The following is a 15989-nucleotide window of genomic DNA, read 5'->3' as shown; positions in this document are numbered from 1 at the left end:
CAGTATGCGCATGACACTACTTTGACTCAGTTCACCGGCTCTCGCAATGTCCCGTGTACTCATGTGTGGGTTCATGGCAACAGCAGCTAACACACCAACTACACCCGCTTCTCCTGTGACGGGCCTGTTACGGACCCGTTTGCGTGCTACGACATTTTCTCTACCTCGTGATGACTGAGTGTTGTGTGATGTCCTTAGGTTTAAGTAGTTCTAAGTTCTAGTGGACTGATGAGCATAGATGTTAAGTCCCATAGTGCTCAGAGCCAGCCAGCCCGTGCTACGACCATACCTGTTGCATACAGTTGGCGGTAGACGTTTTGCAATGTGCGGCACGTTGGATGCTCTCTGTCCGGGTACCGTTCTGCATACACCTTGCAGGCTTCAGCTGCATTTCGTCGACACTCGCCATAGATGAGTATCATCTCCGCCTTTTCAGAGTTCGCATACACCATGGTCACAGTTCCTACAACACTACACTATCACAGACGTCTGGTAACACGGTGTACTACAGTTGGTCTGCGTGCGGAGACGAATGCGGGATAACAATAGCAGCAAGCGCTACATGCGGACACTGCGACAGCTAGACCGAACCACAACAGTGCACTACAGCCACAGTCGTAAACACGGTCGTCATCGTAAACATGTCCCTGCAGATGCTGCTCGCTGACCGTGGCCCGAGTTTGTTACATCACACAACTGAACGTCGGAGGTTTCAAGCGTCAACTTTAGGTTGCAATATCTCCGGATGTAATTAACATTTTACAATGCAACAAACGGCACTGATTACGTATTTGTTCATGTGTTCAGATGTGCTAACAAAACTAACGTGGTTCCATTTAAAAAAACGTAGGTTTGTGTAAAACATACTTCCGTGCTTTTTTGTATGGTTTGTATTAAACAATTACACTAGCCCCTCTCCTCACGTTCGGTCTGTGGAATCGGTTCGTCAGTATTTGATGTGGTTTACGAAATATATCCAGCGGTAACGTTAGGTGACTCACCCTGTATTTGCATATCGCAGAAGCAAAGTTCAAATTGTAGTCCTCCAAACAAGATGTAGGATTTTTCGTCAGTTCCAAAAAACGTTTAATTGGAATATGGAGCTGAGAGGTTGACTGCCTTGAAGCGGACATCGCTGATTTCTTTCCTCATCCTTATCTTGTCAGATCACCTGCTCCCTCTGCCTCTAATGACCCGTCGTCAACTGCTGTTTAAGCCCTAATTTACTTTCCTTTTTTTACAGAAGCTATCAAATTTATCCGATCCATGCTGTAACTCGACAATGACTACTGGGAGAAGGTACCGGTAGTTAAGGAGTACTTTATGCTACCCACTTTCCGATTTTCATTAATTATTCCATTCCAAAATATTTTCATACTTATTATGGACTTCCTTTAGCATGAATACCAGTAATTCGTTTCATGCTAACGAAGTGTTTCTGGGAGTCGACTGGATGAAATTCTGCGCAGTTGATGGCCTCAATGCAAGAGTCTATGGACGTGATAGAATAGTATTAGTACTGTGTACTGAATAAAATACTACGTGAATTTTCCGACTGGTATAATTGCTGCAGACATTATGTCTGAAATTATTATACGATAATTAAATGTAGCAAAAAATGTTCATCTAGTCTTATATTACGTCCGCGGAATTTTAACACAGGAAAAGAACAATTTTCCTTTTGTGAGCTACAGTTATTTCCAGATGAGACCACTTCCAATCGTTCTTTTCCCATTTCAATCTTGGTTCGTGCCAAGACAAGGAATACTGGAAACCCGAGCTACAAAAGAATATGCTGGAAAAATAGCCCAGCTATGCGTGGAGGAAAGACAAAAGATGCATGCTGCTCATGACGAAATGAATGGGCCAACGGTGATCTATATTTACACTTCCGAAATGTGTTTTTCCCAGGAAAACAAGCTTTGTTGCAAGTGTAAGTCAAGTAAATGACTAATTGGACTCATTTGTGCCCTGTTCAGTATTACAACGAGATGTGGCATTCAGGTAGCAACAGTCATAAGCAAACCAGCTGACTCACGTTACACGAAGACCTTAGTAATTCTCAATGGCGCAATGGGATAACTGTGTGCGATAACAGGATGATGTCATACGCAGCAGGAATGAAAGGTATGTGAAACTCTTACGCCTTCACATGGCGGAAATTGTGATCCGATTATGTGGTTTTCTACGTTTATTTCTGCGGGTTGCAATACAACGTTGTAACCCAAAAGCGTTTCCCTTTAACAACGTGAGATAAAAAAAATCGTATAGAGATCAGTGAAGATTTCCAGTTCTAACACAATGAATTTTGTTCAAGTTGGAAATTATTTATTTTTCAGTGTTGCTGACGCGTTTCGGCAGATCTCATTATCGCTCTATCACCGTGCTAACTCTCCGTTCCCGACGTCACCCCAAAAGAACGTCCTTAATTTGTATTGGATATATTCCAGTCTCTGTCTTCTCCTTGATTTTTTGTACTCTGCAGCTCCCTACAGTAAAACATAAACTACTGCCTTATGTCTTAATACATCTTTTAACATCCTTTTCGCCCGCATCTCGTGGTCGTGCGGTAGCGTTCTCCCTTCCCACGCCCGGGTTCCTGGGTTCGATTCCCGCCGGGGTCAGGGATTTTCTCTGCCTCGTGATGGCTGGGTGTTGTGTGATGTCCTTAAGTTAGTTAGGTTTAAGTAGTTCTAAGTTCTAGGGGACTGATGACCTAAGATGTTAAGTCCCATAGTGCTCAGAGCCATTTGAACCATTTTTAACATCCTTTTCCTTCTTCTTGTCAGTGTTATACACACATTCCTTTTCTCGTCTATTCTACGGAGAACCTCCCCATTTCTTACGTTATCAGTCCACCTAATTTTCAACTTTCTGTGATAGCAGTTCAGCTTAAATGCTCAGTTTCTCCGTGCAATTTTATGCTCCAGACGTACATTCGCAGAAATTTCTTCCTCAAATACTAATAGACTCTTTCTGGTCAGGATCCGCCGCGTTTTATTTTGCTTCCAAGATAGCTTAACAGATTCACTTCGTCTATTTCGTCGTCTCCAATTCTGAAGTCGTGAATAGCACTCCTTCTATTCCTTGTTACTTTCGTTATTCTTGGACATAGTCACAATCCATAATCTTTCCGGAACATTCCATTCAAAAGGTCCTGTAATTCTTTCTCGCTTTCATTGAGGATACCAATGACATCAGCGAATATTGTCACTCATATCAATTCACTCTGTATTTTTATTCCACTTATGAATATTTCTTTTATTTTCGCCCTTGCTTCCTCGATGTACACGTTGAACAGTGGGGTGAAATTACTATAAGTCTGTCTGGCCCCCTTTTTACTCCGAACTCGTCTTTCTTTTCCCATTCTTATTGTTCTTTCCGGTTTTTTTGCATAATGTACCTTACCCGCCTTTGGCTCTTGCTTACACCAACTAGTATAGAGTAACAAATCGAAGTAAAATAGTGAATTCTACTACACTGCTTAACATGATTTTTACAAGGGCCGCTTAATAAATAATGGCCTATAATTTTTTCTCAGTACATATATACCCTTTGAGTTAGAATTTTGTGACAATTTCGGTCAACATTTCTTTTACGTGCACTATTTTTCTACATGGTCTCCATCACGTCGTATGGCCTTACGTCAGGGTCGTGTAAAACCATGTATTCCTTGTTGGTAAACGCTCGTATGTACTTGTAGCCACGCCTTCAGTTCATGAATTATAGCTGTCACTATTTCAGAGTATACCCCACATAGAGAATCCTTACTGGCTGAAATAGATGTATCATTGGGTGGCAAGTAAGGACTATAGGTTGTCGGAAACGGTTCTTGAACTTGTTCTGAGAATTGCATGTGCCTTTGAATTAATGGTTGACCCCTTTGATCACATATCCACGAGAAAGGCGCCATCATTATCCCAGAAGAATTTCATCGTGCATCATGGCTTTTCCAGCACAGCAGAGGAAGCTATCTTGAAATTTTAATTTTTTTTTTTTTTTACTATGCGTGGTGCCACTCCAGTGATTGTCCGGTGCAAAGCGATGCACTCAAGCTCGTCACCTGAAATGATCTTTGACATAAAGGCCAATAGAAAGGCCTTATACTTCTCCACCAGATCTTGTGGGCTGTTGTGAGCGTTCTTGTACACACGTTTGAACATCCAAGAGTCTAAATCGCTGCACACCGACTTCCCGTGCTCACCAATAGCTGTATAATCAACTGTCGAGTTGTGATGCGTCGGTCTGCACGAATAATGGCATTTGCGCGACTCACTATGTCGGGGGCAGTGGTTGTGACAAGACGTCATGAGCGTGTGGTGTCGTGGAGTTCAATTTCTGTGCTGCCTGACCTACTTAACTCTTTTACTCTTCACCCAAAATTACTCATATCAACCACATCATTACCATATACTGCACATTAATTTTGTGGATGTTCACCACGTTTTCTTTTTCCGCAACCAAGAACTCGACTACAGCAAGTTGCTTGTAATGATCGTCTTGCGTAGATGGCGTTTTGATGGTTCACTGCGCCTCTGCCAACCACTGGATTTGTTACAAGGTTTGCACACGTGCAGAAGAAATGTATCTGAGGCACCGAAAAGAACGTTTCGATCCCGACGGAGGTTCGAGTCCTCCCTCGGGCATGGGTGTGTGTGTTTGTCCTTAGGATAATTTAGGTTAAGTAGTGTGTAAGCTTAGGGACTGATGACCTTAGCAGTTAAGTCGCATAAGATTTCACACACATTTGAACATTTTTTTGAACGTTTCCTATACAGGATGAATCATCTAAAATTTGCACCGCAAATATTGCGGAAATGGAACGTGCTCTCGTTGTGTGGTTTTCACAGAATGGATTAATAGTCAGAGGCCCGTACTGTTAGCCAATAAATAGATTTTAATAATACTTAGAAAGTGTATTTTTGTGCAGACACACACTTTTTAAGTGGGACAGTGCCAGTTTACATTAACAGACGAAAACAAGGATAAACTAGAGTGTTAGTAATGTAGTGGTGTTTGTTGCAGGATTGTAGCACGAGTCGTTTAGGGGATGCATTTCGAAAAGTTTCCACACAGAATGGCTTGTTTGTCCCATTCCACCTGCGTAGTTTCTAGGTACGATGCTGTTATGTTTGAATACAGTATGCCTGTGTATTCCGTGAGCGCATTGCGACTTGCTAGTGGTTATTGAGTGACAGTCCAAGCTGTATGTTGTGAGTGGCCCTTGCGATTTGCCAATTCAGAAAAAGCCGACATGGTCATGATGTATGGAGAGTGTGTGCGGCAAGATATCCCAATAAGTCAGCCATCTCGGCAGTTATTTATCAACCCCTTCAACCAGTCACGTGGTAGTGGTAGTGCAACACCTAGACAACGTAGCAGAAGGAAACAAGTGACGCCAGAGGATGGTAAAATTAATGTTGTTGCTGTTGTTGCAGTTGATACGCACTTTAGTTCCCGCTCAGTCGCACGAGGATGTGGCATGAGTCAGGCGAGTGTCCTAAACCTTCCAGATCAACATAGTTTCCATGATTATCACTTCTCTCTTCATCAAGAGCTGCATGGCAACGGTTATGAGAATCGAGTTAACTTCTGTACGTGGGCGTTCGACAGGATACTCCGGATATATCATGTATTTTGTTTAGTGCTGAAGCCACATTTCGTGAGGCGAAAAGTCAGAGTCCATGGAGCATATACATGTGATGTGAGAACTGAACCACTAGCTCACAGACCCGTTTCTCATAGACAGAATACCGAACGCGCATACGTCTCGCAGCCTCCTAACAGACCATCTTCCACTGATGCTGGAAAGCGTTCCTCTGCACACAAGGGAGAACCTGTGGTACCAACATAATGGATGTCCAGTCCATAGTGAACGAAGTACTACAGCATGTCTCTACAAACTGTTTCCAAATCGTTTTACTGGAGGACTTGTTCCCTGGTCGGTCTGTTCCCCAGATTTGACACCTGCCTACTTTTTCTGCGGGGAAATTTGAAATACACCTTTTACAAGCTCATCCCAACTATACCCGGCGGTATGCAACGACGTATTACTGAAGCCTGCTTCGACATCGATGCAGTAATGCTACGTGTGCAGCGATTGTTCCAGACCAGACTGGAAACGTGTATTACCGCTGTCAGTGGTCATGCTGAACACAACCTATGATGGTCAGTTGTTTCGTCACTGGTCAGAAGCCACATAACTACCGTATGCACTTGTGTTATTGTTTAGTGTTTGCTACAAGTGTCGTGCAAGGGACGGTGTCGAAATTTTCAAAATACGATGTCTCGTAAACGAGAATCCTGTAACAAACACCACAATCAATCAATCAATCAATCAAATCGGCGATCGAGGACCCTCTAGATCATGCGCCAACCTCACAGTGCTCCTCCACAGACGGCGATTATGTGCACTTTGGATGCAGTTGTCACTGACACCTAGTTGGCAGAGATCTTTCTGTAGCTCATCCTCACATCCCTTCCTGGGTCTTCCCATTGGACGGGTACCATCAGGTCTTCCCGTAAGTGCGGCTTTTGCCTGAGAGGTATCTGGTCTCCTAGCAATGTGGCCTGCCAAGCTTATTCTTCGCGCTTCAGTTTCTCAACAATGTTCGGTTGCCTCATCAGCTCATACAGTTCTTGGTTTTTGCTACGTCTCCACGAGATACCTTCCTGGACGTGTCAAAAGATCCTTCTCATAATTTTTCTTTCGAAGACCATGAGTTTTCTTCATCCTTCTTTGCTGTTCTCAGGGTTTCTGTCCCATACAACAATACTGGCACTATCATGGCATTGTATGCTTTAAGTTTGATCTTAATTGACAGATTATTGGATGACATTATCTGTTTTAGACTGAAATAAGTTTTAGACGCGTTCACAATATGTAGGTTTATTTCCTCTTTTAAATTATTTTTCCTGTTGAACTATGTACCGAGTTATTTAAAATGTTCCACTTTAGCAAATTTCCATATCTCCACCTGTAATGGGATGTCATTAGGGGCTTCTTTTGATTCCCCCATTACCTCGGTCTTTCCTGCATTAATCTGTAACCCATCTTACTTGCACATCGGTAGCACTTTCCATTTCTGTGCGGTGTTACCTTTAGGTGATTTACCCTGTTCATACGGAAAGCTTAAAAAAAAAGCGTATGGGACATTACTTATTGAGCTATTCGCGCATGCCTATTCGTTATGGCATGTATTTTTCGTATTACAATGTCACACGCTAAATAGGCATTTTACCTTGTACTATTTTACTTTGACTTACTCCTTACTTGTGTTCCTGTTGTATATAGCATTCCCAACGGCGATTTATCAACAAGTACTGTTGGGAAAATTGAAAAATATCATAAACTGTGATTTAAATAAAACTTTGTTCGTAAGTTTCGTTTTAGTTACAGCACCAATTTCTGCTGGCGTGCTGATATATTACCAATTTTATAGTTTTACAAACCATTATCTACGGATTTAAAACAGTTCCTATCTTCATTTAAGCATCAATTGTGCAGAAACTAACATTTTTTTTTGTATTTTTGAGTGAAGTCATTCCGTTTAGGCTGCTAAAATATTGAAAACTGCGACTTCAATTTCGGAACATGGTCATTGTCAAGCATTGTGGGCTATTGGGGCCCACTCAACAACATAAAGTGGTGATATGCTGGAATATAGTTCCCAGTAGTGTAAAGCCAAATACATGTAGTGCTATAAATGTACCCGATGTTCCACACACTGTGTGACAAAATAACGACAGACAGCTAACATGGTAGTAAAAACTGAGGTGTTTAGTGTTTATAACGAGTGTTGTTTTTACAACCGTGTTAACTATCCGTCGTTATTTCATCAGCTTTTTCATGTGTGCTCACGTGGTGTAGGGAATATCGGACAGATTTTTATACCACCAAATGTATTTAGGTTTACAGTGCTGCGAACTAATTCCAGTATGTCACAACTTTATTTTCTTGAGTGGGTCCGAATATCCCACACTGCTTGACAGTGACCATGTGTCGGAACTGCAGTCGCAATAACAGCTGTTTAACATCCTAAAGCGGTTTGATTTCGTTCAATAACTGAATCATTTGTCTGTCTGATGGCACTACTACTATTGAGTGCCAGATGTTAATATACGACAAGCACAACAAAACAAGGGACCCATCACACTTGACTGGGACACGCGCAAATTGCATCTACATCGGACAAAGACTCTTCATCCAATATAACACGTTTCTTTTACCCAGCTAAAAAATCCTCAGTCCGTCACATATTTAGCTGATTATTCATACCATCGTGTTTTCGATAGTTAAGCGTAGTTGTAGTACTAAATAGTATATGCCACACTTACCGTAATGGAACTGCTTTGAGGCCGACCGTTAGTTGTATCTGGATAACGTTGTGCTAAGTGCTTTCACACGATAAGCGTGCACGGTACATGGAAAGGAGAAACAGTGAAACGGCAATACTGATCGGCTGTTGGCGTACTATTGTAATGGACATGTTGATCCAACGACATCGTCAATAACGACTGCAGTGGGCGCGGGATAATAGAGACTAGATCGTGGATCAGTGAAAAAGTGTCACCAGAACGGATGAATCACGTCTGTTTTTACATCAGGTCGACGGTCGTGTCCATATGAGCCGTCATTCACGCAAACGGCTGCTGGAAACATGCACCGCGCTACATAGGCAAGCTGATGGGGGCAGTTTAATGCCATGGTGGACATTTACCTTGGCTTCCACGGAACATGCGGTACCAATCGAAAGTACTGCGACAGCTATAAACAACGTGAACATTATTTCAACCCATCTACATGCCTTCATTTTTTATATCCTCCCCAGCGCAATAACTGTGCGCGTGACAAGACCAGAATCGTGCTACAGGGGTATGAGGATCATGATAGTGGACGCACGCTGATATCTCGGTCGCCAAATTCTTCTGATCAGGGCCCGATGCAATCTGGGACGCTGTTGGGTGAGATCTGTGTGGCCACAAGTCACCGAGTCGTAATTTACGGAAAGTGAGCGATTTGTGGGTAGACATCTGGTGTCACATATCTCTGATGAGCAATCAAAGACTTGTCGAATCCATGTCAAGCAGAATAGCTGCTACACTTCATTCCTTAGGTGGACCAACACGCTATTAAGCAGCTAGTCATAATGTTTTGGTTCATGAGACTATCATTCTTCAACTAGACACCAAATAGATTGCCTTTGTACATGGACAATGCTAATCTTCTCTCTGATCAGCATGGGTACTTTATAACGCTCTCTACACTGCTAATTTCATTATCGCTATCTTATTACTACGTCAAGGATCGACTCAGAATAAATAACGTATATTGAGCTGCTAACGTATATTGAGATCATTCTACACAGTTATGAGACAATTTTTCTTGAATTCTCTTGCCTTTTTGCATCTCCTCTTTGACAAGGTTCCTGCTAGCTTTCCAGAAGTTTCCTTCTCCTGTTCCTAACGTGAGTCCCTTGGTTTCAATTACATTACAACTGCAGTTAGATTAATAGAATATCTGATGTACATTGCACTAATAAAATATTTGTCATTATCAAAACACGGAAGTTATTTTTACAACAGAAATAACTAATTTATACATGGTCCCGGTATGTTTGAATAACTCTAAGTAAAACGTGGATGGTAGCAGCCTAAAGCGGAATGACTTCACTCAAAAATTTCCTTAAGGCCGTAGATCCAGTTCCCACCATAATTCTTGACTTTGTTACCTGTAATTACGTACTGTCCTAAATAGCTGCGCAAATATTCCGCCAGATATTGATAAGATTTCAAAGTGGTACAAAGATTGGCATCTTGTTTTAAATGCTCAGAAATGTAAAGCTACTTTACACCGCGTGGGGCAAATGAAAGTAGTCTCAGGTCGCACCTGATAAAGGTAACGAGTTACGCTACCGAAGTATCGTGCAAGTACGACGCTGATATCCGGAAGAACACCCGACAACCCAAGATGTCAAATAAAAGTGGCCGAGACAAGTAGATTCGATTGGATGCGAATTTGTGGTAGCATTAACGGGGGAGTGATGGACCTACAGTTACTTCCAATAGGACGGAGCAACAGCCCATACAGTCGGCCGACCCTTGGAGCTAATTTACACAGTCTTCCTGCACGACAGAGTTGTTAGTAGAGTTCAGTCTGGTCGCGGCCCTAACTGGCCACCCAGGTCATCTGATATGCCAGTGTGCGATTACTTTGCGTGGGGAGCCCTCAAGTCTAAGGTATATCGCAGCAACCCTCATAGTCTACAAGAACTGCAGCAGAACATTTCATTTGAGATTGCAGCGATTCCAGCTGGGCTGTTTCGATTCACCTTCAGCAGCTTCCTGACCAGGGCCCAAGAGTGCCAAGATATAAATGGTGGTCACTTTCCACATCTGCTATAGTCAGATTAGTACCGCATTACCTTTCCTCTGCCGTGTTTCTTTGTATCTTGGACCTCTGTTTTCTGGGCCACTTTTATTTGCTCCACGCTGAATTAATGGTTCAAATGGCTCAGAGCACTATGGGACTTTACATCTGAGGTCATCAGTCCTCTAGAACTAAGAACTACTGAAACCTAACTAAACTAAGGACCTCACACACATCCATGCCTGAGGCAGGATTTGAACCTGCGACCGTAGCGGTTGCGCGGTTCCAGATTGAAGCGCCTAGAACCGCTCGGCCACAGCGGCCGGCGCTGAGTTAATGAGTCACCATTGGAATCACTCGTACAAGTATCTGACAAGTAAACCTTCTCTCCTTTGATATCGGTTTACCGGAAAGGCATATATTTTCTGAAAGCTTTTGTCACAAATAGAAAAACTGTGAAATAGGGGCGGAGGGACAAGCGTCTATGAGCTATAGTACCCAACAAGTATCAGTAAAATGTTGGAAATATGACACCAAAAGTCAATAAAATGCTCTTTCACGTTTTTATATGAACTAGTAATGTGGTAATAATTTGGAGATCTCTATATAAAGGAAGAAACACCTCGCTGAAAAGAAACAATGTACATTGTGATGCTGAAAATGTGACTTGTTATTGACTTCAAACAAAATTAATCACAAGAGACAATCAATTTGCAATTCATCAAATGAGCTGTGAAACGGGCAGAAAGACAGTTCACAGTGGGGACATTTTACAAAAGCTTTGCACACCCATCATTTGTCAATGAATCGAAGCAGTAATCCATTGGCTTAATCCAGATTCCTGATTCATTGTGCAAGTATTCGCCCTTATAAAAAGCATACTAAATCAAGTTCTTGAGATTAGATGCTTTGAACAGATCAGGGGAAACGGACAGCATGCCCAGAAAACCATCGCGATGCCAAATGTGCTCCTGTATCTCGACAAAGATTTAAAGATTTATAGCTTCTGAAAAAATGAGTGTCCAGAGACTGGATCTTTCTCGTACATCCTTCAGGTACCAGTTCCATTTGTAGGACTTTACCAGGAGGTACTTCGGAGGCATACAATGCATGATTACGCTAGATCACCATGAACCCACTAAAAGCAGAATTTTCTCCTAGTCGTCAGGTTGCTTGGCCCAAATGCGTCACGGTAGAGTCATTTGAGGTATTCCTACACCATGAATCCGCTCAAAACCCAAATTTCTTTCTGACATCAGGCATCCTTGGCCTAAATATGTTTGGCATTTTCTTTCTACATGTTCGCTGTTTTCCCAGCATACGATCTGATATTCGGAGGATCTACCTGCTTTGACTGCTGGAATTTTCCAGATGGCTCGGGTACAAGCAAATACGTAGGCCGCAGTATTTCGCCTTACATTGAAATCACAGGCATAATTGTTAAACTGTGCCGTGATGCAGAGACTGATCCAACAACATTGCGAATAACTCCTGTTCCTCTGGTTCGCAGGTTTGTATGGCAATTTAACTCTTTGTCAAATCTGCTCTTCTCAGCACTGAAGACAGGTGTCGATGGAAAGTTTTCTGTAACGATGAGATTGCGAATCTTCGCAACAAATTCATCGCACGCCTGTGACAAATTTGCCTCCTTGTACTGCCAATCGCTAACGGCTGTGTGGGTTACTGCTCTGCCAAAAATGCTATTCCCTTCTTGAAACAATATACCGAGGAATCAGAATCTTTAAAATCGACTATATTTTGGTGATCCATCACTGTCGTTAAGTTACATTGCAACAGTCGCAACGTCCGGTTGTGAATAATTGCTCCTCCTGATTCCTTCTCTTTGAATTTCTGCAGGACAGCTTGATCGATTTTTTGGATCGACGGAGTATTCATTTTTTTTCTCCAGATTGTACAGAATGTTCATGTTCTTAATGTTCTTGAACTGCTCTACTACTGACGCAGACGTTTCTTTCCGAGGTTGGCCTGTCGCAGGATCTGTGATCTAGTAAACCAAAGAGCGCTGCTTGTAAGCCCTCCAGTCCTCTTCTGTCATATCTGCTGGGCCATCGCGCTTTCGCCTTTTGGGCGAAGCTGTTTCTTTTCGACACCATCCTCTGCGAAGTCCATTTCCTCATCTCATTCTTCTCCATCGACTCCAGCAAATTCTAATATCCGGATCTCTTCCACAATCTCCGTATAATTTTCCAGGAGGGTAGTTAAGTGTTTTATCGTCTCCGATTCCTGGATGTCCAGAGAGCGATTGCTTGTCCCAAATCGGGAGACCAAGGCAGCCACAACGACTTTCGAATCCATCTGCAGTGTAAGAAGAGGACATACAATATTTTATTACTTGACAGCAACATACGGTAACAAACAAGAAATAGAGACGTCATGACGGGAATATGTCCATCTATACACACTGTACTGATACTTGGTGGGTCCTGTAGCTCCAAAACGCTTGTTCTCTGCTCCTACGATTTATCTACTTGTGACACAAGCCTTCAGAAAATATATGGGTTTCCAGCAAACTGCTTTCAAAACAGAGGTTTACTTGTGAGTGTAACAATTTGTAAAGACATAAAATGTAATGATCATATAGCTTCAGTAGCGGGAGCGGATCCAGGGTTCGGTTCTAGGGGAGCACACATTCATACTGCCTTTCATCCCTGCCCTCTCGCCCCGCCCCTCTCCCCCTCAAATCTAACTTCTCATCATACCAATAGTTTTATAAAGATAATAAAATGCTTTAATGTACTAGTAATAAACTGTTTAATTACAGAAAATATAGAAAATAGTTTAATACAGTAACTTCTTTATAACAGTGTTTAATACATTGCTTTAGAATAACGTCCAAAATAATGCAGTCAGGTCCATTGTAGAAGGGGGATACGCCGTATAACAGGGGAACAATTCCATCGTCGACGTACAAAGGCCAGTGATGGCAGTATCTTGTTGTGTAGAACATTTTTCTTCTCAATCTCTGTGAGAATCAGACACGGCTACAGAGAGCATCATGGTTGGTTTAGAATGATACTATCTTGTGACCCTTCGTGGACTGTTTAGCACCGAGCAAGGTGCTGTTTAGCACCGCGATCGATGTGCCACATTTTCAAAGTCGTAATCGCGTGGTTTGAATTGCGTGATGAATGATTCCAACTGATGTCCACAGTCCCATCCTTCACACATTGCACACATATGGAGGGAAGGAAGAAGGAGTAAGATGTTGATTCCCGTCGATGACATGGTCATTAGAGACGAAGCAGTGAACAAGGACAAGTACATATTCTCTTCAAAGGAAGCAACCCTTAATCGATGTACGGAAAACACAGTGAACCTAAATTGGATGAATGGGTAAATATTTTGGACCCGCTGCAGCCAAACCCATTGCACTTCCTTAACTGTCTAATGGCATCTGGCCGGCATCGAACACCAAACTAGAGCTTTAGAGGGACTGCTGTATCTACCAATACTGCTTATGTGTCCGACACAATCTCCCTTCTCCCTTGTACTGAGTCCTCCAAGACAGGGGTGGACATCTAAACTGATTAGCTAATAAGCTTACGAGCAGCCCCCACCACGAGATAGAATCGTCATTGTTCCGTTGCAGACAGGTGAGTGGTAAACTATATACTATCCGATCATAAGATCTGGACGTCGCTATGTAATGCGGAATTGACCATTACACCTCACAAGAGGCAGAGCCGCTAATATATGGGGTGTTCAAAAACTCTTTCCGCAGTGCTGTGTGATTGTTAGCCGCTCGTGCCGTATGCCGCAGTGAATATACCGAAATGAAACTCAGTGAAATACAAGTTATTAATTTATTGAATATTCATTTTTACTTACTGATTCTCACATTAAATGTTGAAAGTGTCCCCCCCTGTTGTTGAATACCCAATTCAACTCGTCTAATCGTGTTTCCAAACACAAGCTGTAACATTTCTTCTGTAACAGAAGCAATGAAAGTGGATATTGCAGTTTTCAATTCATAGATGGATTCTGGTCGGTTTTTTATAGACAGCTGCTTTCGCTGCACCCCAGAAGAAAAAGTCAGATGGTGTTGGGTCAGGCTATCGTGGAGGCCGAAGTCCCTGTGAAATTATGCGATCACCAAAAACATAAGCATGCAGTGACATTGAAACGCGAGCTGTATGAATGGTTGCACCATCTTGTTGAAAATAAGAGTTCAGTATTTCACTTAACACAAGTTCTCCTATAAATGGGTACAGAATATCACTGCAGCATCGTTGTGCGTTTATTGTTTCGTTGAAAAATATGGGACCCACAATCCGACGTCTAGAAATTGCAAACCAAACTCCTATTTTCACAGAATGAAGTGAGTGCTGATGAATACACAAATGATTTGCAGCACTCCACATACAAGAAGTTTGCGAATTCATGTACCAGAAAAAATGAAACCACACCTCATCAGTGAAAAACGTTTCATTAAGAATATCCCTTCTATTTTTTTTAACGAAATTTTTTAACCATTGACAATAATGGAGTCTCTTGCCATGACCAGTATTTTTAAGTTCTTGCACGACTGTCACTTTGTATGGGAAAAGTTCTAATTTCTTCCTTATAGCTGTGTGGGCCGTTCCTTCACTAACATCGATTTCCTGGGCGAGTTTTCTTACTGACTTGTTCAGACTCAAGGACATTTTATCGGAAATATCGAGTAGTTTATCCCCAGACAAAACCCTAAGACGACCACTTCTCGGTGCATCTGTCACTGAACCCGTACTTCGAAATTTGTTAATCAAATCTCGCACAGTATCGCGATGTGGGAGTGTTGTCTCCGGGAAAACTGAATTAAATGTTTGACGAACTGAAATTATGTATTTACCGCCAGCTTTGAACACATACTCGACTAAAGGCACACGTTCTTGAGTGGTTAGTATTTTAACAGTGACAAAAACGAAACAGACAAACAAAGGAGCTAAACTTAACGTTCACGTCAACACGTAACGACACACACCAACGATACTAGTGACTCTGGCTGAGATAAACGAAACAGTGGAATGTTGGGCGAGTCCACTTGAAGGGAAGTAACCCAGGCAGGCGAACAATCATACGGCACGAGCGGCTACAAATCATACGGCACTAAGGAGAGACTTTTTGAACACCTCGTACAAGGAGGTGAGGTGTATTGTATTGTCAGTAGTAAGTAGCAACTGTAGACTTGGTCGGCCAGGACAGCTCAGTGACTTCGAATGTGGACTAGTCACTGAATGGGATCTGAGTAACAAATCTATTAGAAATATTTCAGTTCTTCTAAAGTTGAGGGCAACGGCCTTGCCTCAGTGGATGCACCGGTTCCCGTCAGATCACCGAAGTTAAGCGCTGTCGGGCGTGGCCGGCGCTTGGATGGGTGACCATCAGGGCGGCCATGTGCTGTTGCCAGTTTTCGGGGTGCACTCAGCCTCGTGATGCCAATTGAGGAGTTACTCGACCGAACAGTAGCGGCTCCGGTCACAGAAAACCATCATAACGACCGGGAGGGCGGTGTGCTGACCACACGCCCTTCCTATCTGCATCCTCATATGAAGATGACATGGCGGTCGGATGGTCCCGATGGGCCACTTGTGGCCTGAAGACGGAGTGCTTTTTTTCTAAA

The 15989-nt window shown here is 42.6% G+C and overlaps 1 pseudogene; it reads left to right on the top strand.

Moving 5' to 3' along the window:
• The first annotated feature begins 15657 nt into the window (after positions 1-15657).
• LOC124546402 lies at positions 15658-15775 on the top strand (annotated as a pseudogene).
• The last annotated feature ends 214 nt before the right edge of the window (positions 15776-15989 follow it).

This window comes from Schistocerca americana, chromosome 8 (genome assembly GCF_021461395.2).
Source record: "Schistocerca americana isolate TAMUIC-IGC-003095 chromosome 8, iqSchAmer2.1, whole genome shotgun sequence".
Lineage (NCBI taxonomy): Eukaryota > Metazoa > Arthropoda > Insecta > Orthoptera > Acrididae > Schistocerca > Schistocerca americana.
This window is presented reverse-complemented; position numbering and strand designations above follow the sequence as displayed.